A 17,922-nucleotide genomic window follows, 5' to 3' on the forward strand; every position below is an offset into this window, starting at 1 on the left:
AAGTAACTAAAGCTGAGAGCCTGACTTCTCATCCTATTAAATTCTAATTGTAATATCTATTTTCTCATGTCCTAAGAAGTATGAAAAAATGCTAATCTAAAACTTTACAACAATTTCACAGCAGGACCACTTAACTCAATCACTTATGAGCATCTCCATCCTCTTATATCACCTGGGTTTAGGATGAGATGGAGGACAACTTTATTATATCAAAGGAACGTTACTTTAAGCAAGGTACATAAGTGCTTACTAATCTTCACTAACATTTTCCTTGTATGGTATCCTGCTGGGTACTCCAATGTTCCAACATGATTAGTTTGGTTATTCTGGTAACAAGCCAGTTGGAAATCTGGAATTTTAGCCTTGGACACTTGCTAGGTCTGCCGTGATTCAGGTTGTGAGCTTTTACAGTTTATTAGGAATATTTCCACTTTACTTAGGAAGTAGGGGAGCACCCTCAGGTAAGAACAAGCCATTGTAAGGGATATTTTAAAGTTTATTTTCTATTGTGGCAAAATATACATAACATAAAATTTGCCATTTTAACCATTCTAAATTGTACAATTCAGTGGCATTAAGTGCATTTTAGAAGTTGTGCAATAACCAGCACCATCTCCAGAACTTTTTCATCATCCCTAACTGAAACTCTGTCCCCATTATACAATAAACCCCTATTCTCCTCTTTCCTCAGCCCCTGGCAACCACCATTCTACTTTCTGTATCTATAAATTTGCCTATTCTAGGTATTGCATATAAGTGGAATCATAGCACCAGCTAACAGAACTTAAGGGCCATTCTACAGTATAAATGTCTGCTCTAAAATTATTCTTGTTTTGATAGAAAGGGATAATAAAGAGCCAGAGAAGTCTGGGAGACTGAAAGTAGAAATGAGGTAGTATAGATGGCACTATTGAAGAGGATGATGGTCCCTGGAGAAGCCAGATGCTGGAGACACCAAAGACAGACCTTGGCTTGTGTCTGTACTTGTACTCAGTTTCATGAGAAAAAACCTTTATTGCTTTGCATCAGTCCCCATCGAAATCCAGAGACACTCTGGGATCCACTGATTGTTTATTCATTCCACTACATTGAGTGACTGTTATATGTCCAGTGAGAATCAAAAGGGATACAGAGATTGAATATCAGTGAAGGATCTGATCTAAGACAGAACAGAAGATGACCTAAGCTGTGAAAATAGATCTTAAAGGATCTGCGTAGGTTGTCGTCATCATTAGGTCCAACCTTGTTTCTAGGTAGTTTTATTCTGAGAAGAATCACTGAATTCTAATGAGACAAATTGCTTCTTTTACTCTAAGGTAACAAGAAGCAGTCAAATTGGACCACACTAAGAAAACTGGCCAATCATGTTTTTCAGATCCAGGTAAAATAGGCTTCACAGTGGTGAATGCATATTTCAGTCTGATTATAGTCTGACATGTAATTGGAGGTGTTCATTTTATGGAACCTGAGTTTAGAAACCTCTGTATTGCCTGAATGTGCAGGTAAGGGACTAGTGTCATATAAGGTTGGTCCTTTCACCTAATGAGTACTGTCTGGTGCTTCTGCTCACCTCTCTCAAGTGGCAGGAAGCTGAGCTATTTGGCCCAGTTAGTAGGTTGATGGGAGAGTCCATTTAATTGGTTGCTTAGCATTAGACTAAACACGATCTTTTGCCTGGCATCATCTTCTAGCATGCTAGAAGCTGTAGCTAGATATTTTCAGGGGTACAATGTAGGTTCGCAAATATTTGGACAAAAATTTAAAGCTTAAAGTTTTGTTTTTTCTTCGTATCTACTTCTTTTTCATTTCTTAGTACTCTCATGGTACCCTCTGGTTGTTCAAAGTTCCTTCTGTAGACAGCCCTCCGCGCCCCCCCCCCCCTTCCTAATGGCCTCTCCCTTCATAGGCCTCCTCTTCCCTCAGAGTCTCTTCAGAATGGAAGGTGAACAATTATCTAAGTTCTTCAGTAATTGAAAACTTTAAGAAGAGGTTTGTTAATGCAAATGAGTCCAGGTAGTATACCATGAGGAGTGGAATTCATTAAAAAAAAAAGCATATATATATATATATATATATATATATATATATATATATATGTATGTCAGAGAGGATATATAAAATAATATATATATATTTTAGAGAGGAAGGGAGAGGGAGAGAGATAGAAATATCAATGATGAGAGAGAATCATTGATTGGCTGCCTCCTGTATGCCCAACACTGGAGATGGAGCCCGCAACCCAGGTGCGTGCCCTAACTGGGAATCATACTGTGACCTCCTGGTTCATAGGTCGATGCTCAACTACTGAGCCACGCTGGCCGGGCTGGAACTAATTTTTGTGCTTCCTACATTCTTCAAACTATGTACATTAACTACATGCAGAGACTTCCAAAGATACATGCACACAGGTGTTTCCCACCTTCTTTTCCATAATCACCTTTCTCTCACTTTATGTAAGAAAGGCCTATCTTGAATCTGTCTTATTAGTCCATTTTACGAAAAGGTCTATCTCTAACCCATTTTATTAAATTGCACTGTCCAAGGATGTAAAAATCTAGGGAATGGGGATGGCAAAAAAAGGGGAACATTTCAGAATATAAGTTTTGGAGATGAGAAAGTCAATAATTCTGTTTCCTGGACATTGCAAATCATATGTTTTCTAAGTCTTTGATTTAAAAAACAACAACAATGAAGGCAATCTAATGAAATTGTAAATTAATGTTAAAGGAAAAATTTTAAAGAGGATGAAGCATGACTCTCATACAAATAATAAAATTAACATTTTAAAAATTAAAAAAATAAGAGAGCCTACAATCAAAGAGGACCACTGATAGGAATGCTGAAATGAATTTACTTAATAGATATAACACTGGCTTCTTCATAGTTTGAGAAGGAAGTCAATTGGACTTCCACATGATAAAATGTATTTGCATTCCCATAGAACATAATTACTGACTTCACTAAAAGTTTTCTACAAGTTCACATCTCTGTGTACAGAGTTGTGAATTGCCTAGGCAAAGACCATGAATGGCTGAGATAACCCAGATGGATGGATAGGGTACTCACTAAATTTCAGTCTTCCCCAACTTTTCCTTTCACTGATGGTTAAAATAATTTTTTATATTTCATCACCATGTGATGTTTAGTATATAGCTCAGAAGGAGTTCAAAGAATTGAGTGATGTTTTTATTACAAAATCTCATTCATTCTTATCTCCTCATTTATGTGAATAGTTTCCTAGCATTTTCATTGATAAAAACAAAAATTGAGTCAAATTGGTTTTCAATCTTGACTCATTCTAATATTATGAATACTCATCCCCTTATGCATGAAATAATTGAAAAATCAAAATTCTCAAAGAGAGGGGTTTCCAATAAAATTTACTTTTTATTTACATTTAGTAATTATGTGTCAACATTTGTAATATTTGTATTATTTTTATAATTTGCATTCTAATAATAGTTACAATAATAACAATCAGAAGAACTGTTTTTGCCACTGAATTTAAATTAAGTGTATATACATATTTTGATGCAGAAAAAAGTATGATAGGGTATTGAATAAAAGACATTAAAGCATAAAATACATAAAACTAAGATAAACTTCTATGGGGGAAGAAGAATGGAAATATAAGCTCAAGGAGAAAATGTTATTATGTGAAATTTATGACTTTCAAAGAGCCTGTTTATGTATTCTTTTAAAATGAGTCGTGATGAATTTCAATGGACATATTTCAGCTAGTGATAAAATAGTTTTACTTTTGCAGAATGCTGGAAGTTACATTCTTCACAACTATTTACATTTGGGTGAAAATTTTTATATGCCTATCTAAAAATATGCAAGAGAGTTTTACAGAAATCTTTTAGGTTATATACAAATTGGAAAATCTCTTTGTAGCTCATCCTGCCTCTGTTTTCTGACCAAAAATCAAGGGTCTGTAATATGGTAAATGCCTTCTGTTAGTTTAGTATTGGTAGATGAACCAATTTAATGATTGACATAGTTCTAATGACTCCTTGTTTTGTTAGATTTAAGGAAGACATTTAGAAGTAAAGGTCTTGGTACTTGGGATACCTCTTAAAAGGAGATGATAGCCCATCACATTTTATTTATTTACTAGAGACCCAATGCACAAAATTTGTGCACAGGTAGGGTTCCTAGGCCTGGCCAGAAATCAGGGCCTATCTGTGGGGCAACCAGTGGGGTGATGAGGGGGGCCCCCCTGGCACCCGCCTTGGCTGGCCTGGGGTCTGTGGGCTGGGGGCAGTTCCTGCATTGAGCGTCTGACCCCTGGTGGTCAGTGCACATCATAGGGACCGGTAGTTCCACCATTTGGTCGATTTGCGTATTAGGCTTTTATTATATAGGATTTTTAGGCAGTTATATCTTCACTTTGCTCATCTTTCTTGTTCTTCCCTTTGGAGGCACTCACTTTAAGGTATTATGTGTGTAAGCATGTATGTGTATAATGACCAGATAGATAGCACTATCATTGGATCTGTAAATGGATAGCCTTCACCATGTTTGGGAAGTTTGGGGCCAATATTTCTTCAAATATGTTTCCTGCCTAAATCTCTTGGTCCTCACCTGGGATTCCAATGACATTAATATTAAACCTTTTAATATTGTCCCACAGGCTTCTTAGGTTCTTTTTATTTTGTTGTTGTTGTTGTTCAATCTTTTCTCCTCTCTGTTCTTTAGATAATATCTATATCATCAAGTTCACTGACACTTTCCTTTGTCTTCTCTGTTCTGCCATTGAGTTCATCCAGTGTATTTGTGTTTTTTATTGTTATTGTAGTTTTTGGTTCTGTGTCTCTTATGAGAATTTCTATCTTCCCATTAATTTCAAGAGTGTTTACCTTTATCACCTGGAACATAGTTAAAATAGCTCCTATAAATCTGATAATTTCAACATAGTGTCATTGTGGAGTTGTTGACTATTTTTTTCTCTTGAGAAATGATGACATTTTTCCAGTCCCTTGCATGTCAGACATTTGGGATTGAATTCTTGACATTTTGAATATTATGCTCTGAGACTCTGAATCCTTTTACAATGCTCAATGTTTTTGTCTTATCAGGCAGTCTATCCAGTTCTGGCTTGTATTCTATGGGCAATGGTTCCAACATTAGCTCGTTTTTCAAAGCTTTTGCTGTGCTGTTTTGGGTCTTGTGGAAGCACAAGTTAGGGCTTAGACTGGGACTAGAACAGTGGCTTATATCATTGTTCAGCTCTCAAAGCCATTGGGTCTGTCCCACATCTGCACAGCCCAGGGGAGAAACCAGGGCCTGCACTCCATGCATACAATCAGGGAATCCCCTTCTTTAGTTCTCTCCTCTGGGATTCCTCCCACGCTCTTCTCTCCCTTAAGAACCAATTTTTCCTGATCTTCTGCCAGAAATGTTTGGTTTCTCTTCAAATGTTAGTTGCTCACGGCACTGCAGTATAGACTAGAGTCACCCTCAAGGCAAAGCCCTGAGAGAAAAGTGAGAGGGAAAAAATAACAGGGATTCTCCCACACTCTTTGAACCACAAGGGCCCCTTTCCCCGCTCTTTGGCAATAGGACTAGGTTTCTTTTGCAGAAAATTTTATCTGCTTATGCCACACAATTCTGTGACTGTGGCTACTCAAAGCAGAAAAAAAATAGGAAAAACCTGCTCTTTTCCTCACATTCTTCAATTTACAGGGGCCTCCTTTCCAGGTCTTCTGTCCCAAAAGAGGAGGGTTCTCTGGAAGATTTTCTTGCCTGCACCTCCTGCACAGGTCCAACCTTTGGGCCAACTCTGGAGAGAAAAGGAAAAACCCAAAAGCATACCCCCAAATGGGCCCCGTTTTCAAGTTTGGTTGCTCTCCTCAATTCACTTGCTTATTGTTTATTTTTCAGAGTCAGGGAGTTGCTTTTTGCATTTTGAATATAATTTAGAGACAGGCTACCGTGGGCTTATACCTTCAAGATGTCACTGGTAGTTCCCTCCTCCTTTTCCCCTCTGTTTTTCCTACACCCTGCCATTTTTTCTTTCCATTTTGCCCTTTATCTGTTTCTCATTTCTTTTGGGCTGTCAGGTCTAAAGAGCAAAAAAGAAGAACCTCTAGTTCTTTGATGGCTCAGAGCTCTATTTGAAAACTGATTTTGTCACTCCTAATAAATCAAAGTCAAGTCTGAAAGGAGACCCAGAGGCTGGAGACACATGAAGAAGCAAAAAGGGGTTGGAGGAGAGTGCCTGGGCCAAATCCATCACCTGGCTACTTTAAGTCAAATGATGACAGTCACATTTGTTGAAAATATCCATGCACAAATCTGGCCCAGCACTTAAGAAGTGATCTTTACAGCTTTTCTTTTAAGATAGTTGCTGAATCTATTATTCAATTGTATATAAATTTTATAATGAGTTCCAGAATGTTGAGATTAGGAAGAATTTCCCCAAACCTTTATACCTTCATTAGTCCAGAGAGACATGGCGGTCTTAACACTAAAAGACAAGGTTTAATGAAGTAAAATACTTCTAGTTATGCTACGAGAAATAACTGACCATTAAAAAAATGCTTTCCCCTTTATGCTTTCAGTCAATAGCATTTCTGTAGTTTCTTTGTTCTGTGGCAGGGGTGGGGAATGTCCGTCCCAAGGGCCGTATAAGGCCCACAAAATCATTTAGCCTGGCCCTGGGAAGGCATTAGGAGTGAGTTAATTAAATGTTTGACCAAAGTTGGCAGGCTAATTTTTAAGTTGATAATTTTGTATGGCCCATGAATGATGCTATAAATATCCAAATGGCCCTTGGCAGAAATAAAGGTTCCCCACTCCTGTTCTATGGCATGGTCTTGGATGAGTGGTATGTGAAATGTTAGGGTTGTTGTGTTTGGGGATAGGAGAGGTGGTAATACACTCAATAATAGTTCACAGACTGATCACTGGAGACAGATCATGATGATGAGTGCTGTGGAGCATTCACAGATAAATTACAACACTTAGGCATCACTTTATAGTTCAAGAGTCTCCTTTAATCTTCCATAGAATCCCGGGGCAGTTATTATTATTAGGTAGGTAGTACTTATAATTCCATTCTAAGAAGTCCCCTGAACTTTGGGTTCCTATTTGCAGCTGCCAGTTATCATCTCAGTATCACCATAGGCACTTGAAACTCACAGGTCCAAAACTGCTTCTCTTCATTACCCACCTCCATTCCCTTTCCCTGCTTTGATTGACACCACCCTACCACAGAGCAAGACATCTAAGAAATCCTACCTCCTCCATTTCCCTCCTAATCCCATTTAATCCTCTCTCAGACTTTACCTGTTTTATACATCTCTCAGATCTTCAATCCACTGTCATCACGACAGTAATTCCCCAGGTCCCTTTCCAGCTTTATCAACCACTCTTTCTAAGCCCCCATCAAGCCCCTTTTTCTCCTGCTTTCTTAGAAAGCTCCTGGCACATATTCAAGGCTCAGTAAATATTTTCTGGCTGTACTGTCTCCATGTCTTTGCACAAACTGGCCATAGGCTCAGGAACACCTTTACTTACCTTTCCTCTGAACAACACCTCCTCATCCTTTGAGATTTAGTTTAGTTCCTTTTCAAACTTTAGTAGCCTCTTTACTTCCCAGGGCTCAGGTGAGTACCCCATTTCTTGACCCTTCGCACATGCTCCCATAGCATTCCTGTGCACTCTTCTATTACAGGGCTTCTCAAAGTGAGGGGCCTCATATTGTACTTATTAAAAACGCAGATTCCTAGCAATACTCAGGACCACGGAATTGTATAGCTGAGTGTGGGGCTGAGGAATCTGCATTTAAGGCCCAACTCTTCTCAGTGATTCTGATGCACAGGAGAGAGAGGAACCGTGAGAACTGCCACTCTTCTCTGTCCCCTATCTTGGCTCCTACAGCCAGTTCCGGGAGAGAGGAGTGTGGCCTCTCAGCGCAGTCTCTGGCTAAGTTCAGTTACCATCTATCACTTTGCTGGGAGAAGAGAGCACCAAGTTATCAGAGTTAATAGGTTTTAAACTGTACCTTTATAAAGAGGAACAGTACTTATTATTTATTTGATTTTAAATGCTTTATTGAGCTAAAATTTTGCATGCCATGCTACTCACCCATTTTACATGCACAATTCAGTAATTTTTTTAGTACATATACAGCACTGTGCAACTGCCGCCACAATTCTAATTTAAATCATGTCCATGACTTCGAATAGAAACTTTGTGTCCATTCAAAGTCACTCTCCTTTCCTGTTTCCAGCCCTAGGCAACCACTCATCTATTTTTTTGTCTCTACAGATCCGCTTTTCCTAGATATTCATATAAGTGGAATTGTAGAACACATGGTCTTCTATCTCTGCCTCTTTTATGTAGCATAGTGTTTTGCCAGTTCATCCATGTTGTAGCATGATCACTACTTCATTCCTCTTTATTGCCAAGTAATATTCCAATGAATGAATATACCACATTTCTTTTATCCATTCACCTATCGATGGAAATTTAAGTTGTTTCCTTTTTTTGGCCATTAAGAATGATGTTGCTATGGAGATTTGTAGACAAGTTATTGTGTGCGTGTACATATGTTTTTGTATCTCTTGAGTAGATACATATGGGTGGGATGACTGGGTCATATATCAAATATATGCTTAACTTTTTAAGAAACTTCCAAACTGTTTTCCACAGCAGGTGCATCATTTTACATTCCCACCAGCAATATAGGAAGGTCCCAATTTCTCTTTAGCCTCACCAGCACTTGTTATTATATGTCTTTTTGGTTGTAGCCATCCTACTGGGTATGCAGTGATATTTTGTGGTTTTGATTTATATTTCACTTTCTCTAATCATTAGCGTCTAATGACTATTAATATTGAATGTCTTTATATGTACTATTGGGGAAATGTCTATACAATATTTTGCCCATTTTTAAATTGGAGTGTTGGCCTTGTTATTGAGTTTAAGAGTTCTTTATATATTCTGGATACAAGGAGAGCGGTATATTTACTTTGTGGAGGGGCAAAAGGTCCATGAAAGCCCTGCCCAGGCTGCAGTAACCTGGCCAGCAGCATCTCCATGGCTCTTCTTTTCCCAGTGCCACCTCTTGGGGAACTCCTTTTTGACCTCTTCCTTCTTTGTGGCCTAACAAGAGCAGAAGGGCAGCATGGGGACACAGGAATAGAAAGAGCTTCCCCAACAACATTGGAGACTAGAAAGGGTCATGGCAGGGTTTGGGGAGGGAGCTGCTTTTCCATGAAGAGTCCTTACTTCACACTTAGCTAAACGAGTTCCCACTTCAGGATAGGGGAGTGGAATAGGGGTCTGTGCTGGTTCCACTCAGCCTTCACAGCCTATGACTTTCTGGCTGTGTCCTTACCCAGTCCCACCACCCCAAGTCAAGGCACAGAGCAAGCCTTCAAGATATACTTAGATTTCCCCAGGCTCTCAGTTCTCATTGGGCTCTTTCCTGCTGAAATTACCCAGTTCCCTGCAGCCTGGTGTCCTAGAGTGCTGGCCTGCCCCCAACAGCCAAACTGTCCTCTCCTCAAGGACATCATGGTGCCTGTAAGACAGACTCTGAGTCTCATCCACCTGTGCAGCCCCAGCAACCAGCACAGAGCACAGCTCACACATATGCATCTGAAGGAAGAAGGAAAGAGTTTGTGTTTTGGAAGTGAGGGGCATTATGCAGGCAATTAAGGGGCAGGGTCTCAAATTAAGATTCTCTGATGCCAGAAAATGCTTATTGCACTACCTCAACTTGTAAACCCTAGCCTCTTATCTTCATAGATTCCAACCTCGAAGAGAAATGTTTGTGATATGAGAATGATCAGGGGTGGTTCTGAGGAGTGGAGCTACCAGAGTACATGAATGAATGAAGTAATTTCTGTATGTGGTTGCTTATTTTACCTTCTGTAGTCTGCTCTGGATTTGATGAAGATGACAGGAAGTTAATACCTGGAGGGAAGTTAACCTCTGATTTGTGGGATGCTGAATGACTCCTCAGAGAAGTTGAGGTTTGGAAAGCGGGTGCAGCAGTGCCAGGAAGGACCCTGAGGCAGTGGAAACGGCAGAACCACAGCATAGAGGAGAGATTGAGGCGGGGGGGGGGGGGGCATGTATAGGAGGGAGAGGGTCATCTCTGTGACTGGGTCTCAAGAGCCTGACAAGGTACAGAAAGCTGGGGTGAATATACCAGCTGAAAATCCAACTGAAGATTTGCTTCTTTTCTCTGTAGTGGGACAAAAGCAAATGGCCAATCAGGATTTCATATACATTCTCTCCAGTTTTGTGAAAAAATTTTAAGTGTTCTTTTCCTGTATAACTCTCTGATCTCTTGTATTCTGATTACACTATTTCAAAACTCCACCACTCTTGGAACTTCTTTGCAATAAAAAGAAAACAGTGGCTTTTTTGTCTTTTCTGTTTGGTAAGAAGCTGGGTCTAGAAACGCTCTGTGGGAGAGTAAGCAAAAGACATGAAGGCAGGCACCTTGGCAACATGAATGTGTCTCCTAGTGAAATAATTCTTTGGCTTAACCAAGCAGGGTCTGCTTCTGAGCAGGAGTATTCTAATCACTCCTGATTTTCTAGATATGGTGCTTAGCAGATCGTGGAGACTAACTGAATGAATGAAGTAAGCATATTCAGTGAGATAGTCATGAATAAATGAATGAATGAATGAATACCATTGTTTGTTTTTCTATACATACTATTATTCCAGTTAGTAAGACTGAATCACAAGATCTTCCTGGAAAAAAATAATTAATATAGTCATGGTAAAGTGAATTTAACAATCCAGGACAGTCTAGTTTGATGGCAGTTTAACAACATTTTTTAAATTGGGTGGAATTATTGAGAATGTAGCCTATTGCAGTTTTATTATTTGCAGAGAGCTCATTCAAAAGCCAGCTGCCCAGCCTCACCATGAAACAAGATTTGAAAGTCTTCAATTTCCTAGTCACTTCAAGTCTATTTTCTAGTTAATCTTCGTCTTACGATCTTTGAAATCCACTGGACCTGGGTCTCCCTTACGGAATCAGAAGAGAAACTCTCACCACAATTATTTCTGCACCTTTGGCCTAGTAAGGACAGCTTTAAACTAGCAATCCGAACACCCTGAAGACCCAGCCCTTTTATTAACGTGAAAAAGTTACCAAAGTAGCTTTCTGCTCTACTTGTCTTAAGAACTTGCTCTGAAGAATTTACAAAACAAACAAACACAAAAACAAAAAACCCTTTGGACAATGTAGTTTTAAAATGTTTGAAATCCTAAAAAAGAAGGAGAACCATGGAAAAGCCTAAGGTTTACATTAGAGGTGTGCCCCTTTAAATCAAGGCAGCAAGCCACTGTGGTTTTATTTTGTTTGATTGTTTGTTTGTTTTAAAGATTTTAAATTGATTTTTAGAGAGAGGAAGGGAGAGGGAGAGAGAGAGAGAAACATCAATCGGCTGCCTCCCCCACCATCCCCACTGGGGATCAATACTGCAACCTGGGAACTGAACTGGCAACTCCTGGGTGCACAGGACAACACACCAGCCAGGGCATCACTGTGGTTTTAAGTGGGAAAACTAATCTAGTATCTTCTTTTACATGGGCATTTCTCCCGTGAAAAGTTGGCTTTCCGCCTGATCTGAGATTATGCCAGGATGTGGGCAGGTGAGGAAAGGCCGTGAGTGGTAGCCAATTAATTAGTCAATCAGAAAGTATTTATAGAATTCTCCATGTACATGGCAGCATGCAGACTCAGTGGGAGATACAGGGAGAAACAGCCCATGAAAAGCTCGGACTAATCTCCTTGGGAGGCAAGGTGTGCATGTGCTGGCAGAAAAGACAGCATGAGGCGGTATTTTAATTGGGCAGTATGTCTTACAGGCACCAGAGGGTATACAAACAGGCTGTTACTCTGGGCTTATCACCATTTATTCTGGGCCATGGGGTGTCAATTTTCAAAGTGACTATGAAAGCTGCTTTTTATAACTGGTGAGACCGAGTAGGTAGGGCCTTAGTAGACCCTGAGCATAATAAGATGGTTTGGGTGCAATATATGAGGGACGAAGGAATGTTATTTTCCAAAAATGATTCCACAGAGATTATGCTTGTGTCCTTTGCAGGGGACAATTTAAAAGCAAAAGAATCATCATAAAAATGTTTAGGGGAAAATATATGACTAAAAAAGTACTAATTACATAGCCAATTTTTCATTTCATAGTAACCATTACACATAGATTTGAGAAAACCTCCTTTAGAGAAATGAAATGTTGAAAATAATAATGATAATAAATAATAATAATAATAATAATAATAATAATAACCTAAACTTTTCAGCTACTCATTTTCCTTGGCCAGATCTTCTAGATGATTGCTGAACATTAAAAATCCCCAAAGACTTGATGTAGCAGTATGTAGATCTAACTACTCCCATGGAAAGCAAAATGAGATGGGATGTCTTCATAGCAGTACTAGCAAGTTTATCACTGACCATGTGCCATTCTTTGTATGTCTTCATATGCATACTTCCATCAACTCTATGTATAGGTAGTAACTAAAACAAAGTAAAATTAAGCTCTCTTCCCAGAGTCTCCCAGCTAGTGATTCCAAAGCCTCTATACCACCCTAGCTAAAAACGGGCAAAACAATTGAGATCTTATAAAATGTTTGAAAGTGTGGGAAACTCTGCCTTTCTAGAAACTGCTATGAGAAGGATAGAAATGTGTGCACGCTCTCTCCCTCCGTGCTTTAAGCTTAGTCATGGTACTGTTAGTATAACATTGGCCATTGGACAGTGTTAGGAATCGAATTCCTGTACTTTGAGGATGGGTTCTATAAAATGACCAATGAAGCAAAAAAAAAAAATTTTTTTGTTATGATAGCTATCTTTTCTCCTGCAATAATGTTTCTAGGATAGCTTATTATTCCAAGACACCTTATTATTCTCAGAGATGCCTTTGAGAATACTTACAGGCTATATTCTTGTTGAAGTGTATGAAATATTTGTAAATGTATGAAATTGGTATGAGAGATGTTTGAATTGTTTAAATATTTAGAATGCTAACTTCTTTATTTGAAAAAAAAAAACACACTCAAGACTTTGGTTTATAAACTCATCCAGAGACATACGATATGCAATGCCCATTTTCCTACCTTTTCTACACCTCTTGAAAATCATTTATAAGGAGAATTTTTGATCAACAACAAAGTATGTTATCATAAAAGTTCTAAACACTGGGGACAATAAGAAAAATCCCAAAAACTTCCTCCAGAGAGAAAACACAGGAAATATCCCAAGGATGAAGAATCAGAATGGCTTGGACTTCTCCACAGTAACCTAGGGAGCTAGAAGACATTGGAGCAATGCTTTTAAAATCCTGAGGAAAATTTCCAGCCTGCAATTCTATACTCAGCCTGCTCACCAATCAGGTGTGAGAGAGAGAAAAAAAAAGACATTTTCAGGCATGCAAAATCTAAAAAAAAAAAAAATGACCTTTCATGTACCTTTTTTCAGAAGACAATGCTCTTTCCAATTAAGGAAGTACACCAAGAAAGAGGAGGATATAGAGTCCAGAAAACAGGTGATAGCACATAAGGATTGGGGGAGAGAAATCCCTAGGATGATTTCTCTGTTCACCTTCAGTGACGGTGAAGGCAGGTCCCAGGTTACAGATGTGCAGCAGGCCTACGGAACAACAGTGCAGTTGGAGTAATTCTCCAGAAGAGATAACTCTGAGAAGAAAGAACTAAGAATTCCAGATGTGGTTGGTCCCGTTGAAAGTGGACTTACAGAACTGGGGGAAGATTTTGGAGATGATTAATTTTTTCAAGTGTGTAGACAACTGAGAAGCTGAAAAGGATGGCTTTAAGAAAACAAGCTATACAAAAAGTGAAAATCATGACTTAGTTATGAATAGTCCTAACTGTATTAACACTGATTATTTGTCACACAAAAATTGAGATATAACAGTATTGGGAGAATGGGGTAAAAGGAAATGTGCTTGTGGGGATGGGGCAAGAGAACAGCACTCCCTTTTATTTTTGGTGGGAACTCAGTGGATGATGTCTGAAAGTGAAGAAAGCAAACAAGACATAGAACTATAAGTATATTATTTAGAAACTAGTGACCCGGTGCACGAAATTCGTGCACATTAAAAAGGAATTAGAGGAAATATTTTAATATTGCTATTTGCCCTTTCTCTATAATAGAAGTGTCAGAGATGAAAGAAAATTAGTAAAATGTATATGAAAATCTTCCTCCTGTCAGAGTCTGGGGTGTGCCATGGGACCCAGAGTCAAGTCCCCGCCCACCCACGCACACCTCAAAATCGCGAGACCCAAACCCGGCCAGCCCCACCCCCATTGGGCAAGATCCAGACCCAGCCGGGCCCACCCACATCAAGCCCTGCCGGTGTGTGTGTGTGGGAGGGGAGGCACAACCTCAGGTCCTCTGGCCCAGCACTGGGCAGGGGGCGCAGCCTCAGGTCCCCCATCAAGCCCCACTGGGCGAGGGGTGCAACCTCAGGTACCCTGGAGCACCCTCAGGTCCCCCGGCCCAGCGCTGGGGCAGAGGGTGTGGCCTGAGGTCCCCTGGCCAGGCACCAGGGCGGGGGGCATGGCCTCAGGTCCCCTGGCCTGGGGCGAAAGGCACAGCCCCACCAGGTGGGGGGCGCAGCCTGAGGTCCCCCATCAAGGCCCACTGGGTGGGGGTCATGGCCTGAGGTTCCTCCAGCCTGGGCTGGGGCAGGGGCATGCCTTGAGGTCCCCCATCAAGCCCTGCTGGGCAGGGGGCATGGCCTGAGGTCCCCTGTCAAGCCCTGCATGGTGAGGGGCACGGCCCCAGGTCCTCCATCAAGCCCCGCATGGCGGGAAGCACGGCCTCAGGTCCCCCGGCCTGATGCCAGGGTGAGGGGTGCGGCCTCAGGTCCTCCGTCCTGGTGCCAGGGCAAGGGCATGGCCTGAGGTCCCCTGGCCCAGCACCGGGGTGGGGGGTGCAGCCTGAGGTTCCCCATCAAGCCCTGCTGGGCGGGGGGCATGACCTGAGGTCTCCTGTCAAGCCCCACCAGGTAGGGGGCACAGCCTCAAGTTTCTGCTGATTGCTTGTTAAGGCTTGTTACGGGAATCCCTGCCTCCGCTGTGGGCGCAGCCAGCTTGTTACGGTGTGACGGTCAATTTGCATATTCCCTCTTAATTAGATAGGATAAGGAGGCAATTACAGTACTAAAGTAAACAGCTAAAATAATTGCAAATGGTTGACTCTCAAATCAAAGAATGGAAGGAGGCAGTCAGTGGACTGTTCTGTTTTGTCATAAGCCTAGCAGAACCATTGACTCTACATCTGTTCATGTTTGGCTTTGATAAAAATTAAACTATAAAAAATGAAGCATGAAGGAGAAATTCAAATACAGTAAGAAAAAAAGGACAAGCAAGGATAAGTTATACTTCTCATTATAGAGAAACTCAAAAGAGAATACTCAAAAAATAATGCAAAACAAAGAATTAAGATTAGCCTCAAGTATCATTTCCTAAAACATTAAAGAGATAAAGTTGTGAAGTTCTGTGTTCCTCCACCTTTTTCTTTTTGCTCACCCTCACACTCTGGTCAAACATTGGTGTTTATCCTCTATAATCTCAAGGTTAGCTAGTACTTGAGTAGAAAATCTGAGCAGCAGCATCTAACCCAATCTCTTGATTCTCCAGCTGTGCATCTTGCTTCTCTCGGTGTCTCATCCGATTCCCAGAACATCTTACATCCACCATCTTGCCCTTTTCCCTTCTCCACATGCCCTGTCCACCGACCCTGACTCATTCCATAGCTTGATCTAGCTGTCTGCATTTGCTTTGACTGTCCTATCCATTTCCTCAATCTAATTCTTAGTTCCTGGCTCCCACCTCCTCGACAATACTTGGTTAAATCCATTTTGAAAAACCAAGGCGAATGGAATTGCCTGGGAAGAATTTGGAGAATCTGCAGCTCTGTTCTTTCTTCATTCTTGAGAGCCAGGCTAGCAGCTGAGGGCGCATGTGGGGAGAAGTGTGTGTGTGTGTGTGTGTGTGTGTGTGTGTGTGTGTGTGTGTTTGAGAGAAGAGGGCATAGCCATCTTGGACCCTGTCATATGTTTTGGGTATACTAACGTGTGTTTTTTATATCTTGGTGTATTCTTTCTTTTATTTGTTCTTCCATTTCTCCTAGAAACTGTTCTAAAATTTTAAACCCAGAGGCATCTTTCTAGCTTCCTTGCATGAAGTTGCATTTTGACCTCTTATGAGGCTGTGGCAAGTCTTCAGTTCATGGTGATTTCACATGAAGTGACATCTGATTCACTTTTAGACTGCATTCCACACCAGTCTGCCCAGCCCTGCAGTTTATGGGCTAACTCCTATTGTCTTTCAACATATGAAGCACTATTAGATAATGTGTGGTTTGGGTCTTGTCTGGGAAGCTGATTAAGCCACAGTCAGGGACAGCAATCCTACGTGTGAAATGTAACAGGTCTTCCCCAAACAGCTCTGGGGCGACTGGAGGTACTTGGTGTTTTTCTGTTGGGGGACAGAGAGCTCGCTAGGAAAGCAAACACATTCTTTTTCAGCGTGGGCTTGGTCTATGGTGGTAACATTTGGCAAGTTGAGTAACAGGGAACATAGATAACTGTGAACAGATGGGCAACTATTAAAAGATTAGAGGGGCTTTTATCATTTCTCCAATGGCCTTCACCCACCTACCTACAGGATACCCAGTTCCCTCACAAGCTTACGTAATGGATTTAATTTTCTTCTTCCTTTTTTTTCCACTTGCGTTGGAAGCAAAAGCTCTGACGTTAAGAGGAAGAGAATAGATGAGAAACTTCTAATTTTGAGTGCCCTTGGGATTAGATGCTGATTTCGGCCGTGCAGAGAACACTGCCCCATATTTTGAAAGAGTAGCTGCTGGCAGTTTTAGAGGAGATGACTTTCCAAAATAGACAGTGAGCCTTCCCCATCCGTGTCTGATGACCATCTGACATTTGGATGAAGAATTCCGGAGCTATCCATGTGCTTTGATAAGTATAACCTGGTTTTTAAAATAAGGCCATGGCAAGTCATTACATTTAAGCTCAAAACTAAGAGACTACAAAATACAAAAGAGAAGTGCCTTCAGGGCAGAAAGAGAAAATAGTGACACATCTTAGAGCAATAAAATTTACCCACGCTCTGGGCAGTGTTGTCTGAGATGCAGGAGCATGTCATCCTCTGTGGCTCAGAATGATGCTTGGAAAGTTCCTAACAGTGAGAAGTGCAGACCCTGAGATGAGGCCTTATTACTCTCTCTGAGGCAGCAGCCTGATTTTGCCAAGACCATAGGTTGGTATGGTCAGAGTTATGGCACCTACTAGCTGGATCTCATAAATCTGGCCAAACGAGTTTGGGTTCCATTCCTCAGAGGCTGCCTTAATAACATTACATTCCAGGGTCAGTAATTCTAAGGGACTCACCTTGTGTATACTCAGTGTGGCTATCTAACATCTGTTTGGAAGCAGGAAGGATGGATAGATACCCAGCCTCACTCTTACCCCCAATTCCTTAGCCAACCTCAAAGCCAGCTTATTTCAGCCAAGAGTGTTGGGTAACTCAAGGTCGCTGTCTCCAAAAACTACCACACCTAAAACTGAATTTTGTCTAAAAACAACCAACACCAAAGGGAAATAACCACCTTGAATATTTTAAATTAAAATATCCACCATTCAAAATAATTGCAATTTTAAAAAAATTAGCAACAGAACCCTGAAACACACTAATAGCTGGTAGAAGACAATTCGCTCTGGAGGCAATGGCCTCTGTTGGCTCCTCAATTATGCACAGTTTCACAAACTCACAGTTCTCCTGGGCTGTGCTGTTTGGTTTAAGGTAACTAAGTAAACATGGGTTTAGTGTCCCCTGCAGAATTATACTTTAACAGAAAGAATTATTGGAACCGGTTAA

At 40.8% G+C, this 17,922-nt stretch overlaps 1 protein-coding gene across 1 annotated transcript in view; it reads left to right on the plus strand.

The window, feature by feature from the left end:
* CAP2 (cyclase associated actin cytoskeleton regulatory protein 2) overlaps window positions 1-17,922 on the plus strand; it is a 145,282-nt gene that overhangs the window by 4,395 nt on the left and 122,965 nt on the right. The gene's annotated exons all lie outside the window — the stretch shown is intronic.

Source organism: Cnephaeus nilssonii (genome assembly GCF_951640355.1).
Source record: "Cnephaeus nilssonii genome assembly, chromosome: 7".
Classification (NCBI taxonomy): domain Eukaryota; kingdom Metazoa; phylum Chordata; class Mammalia; order Chiroptera; family Vespertilionidae; genus Cnephaeus; species Cnephaeus nilssonii.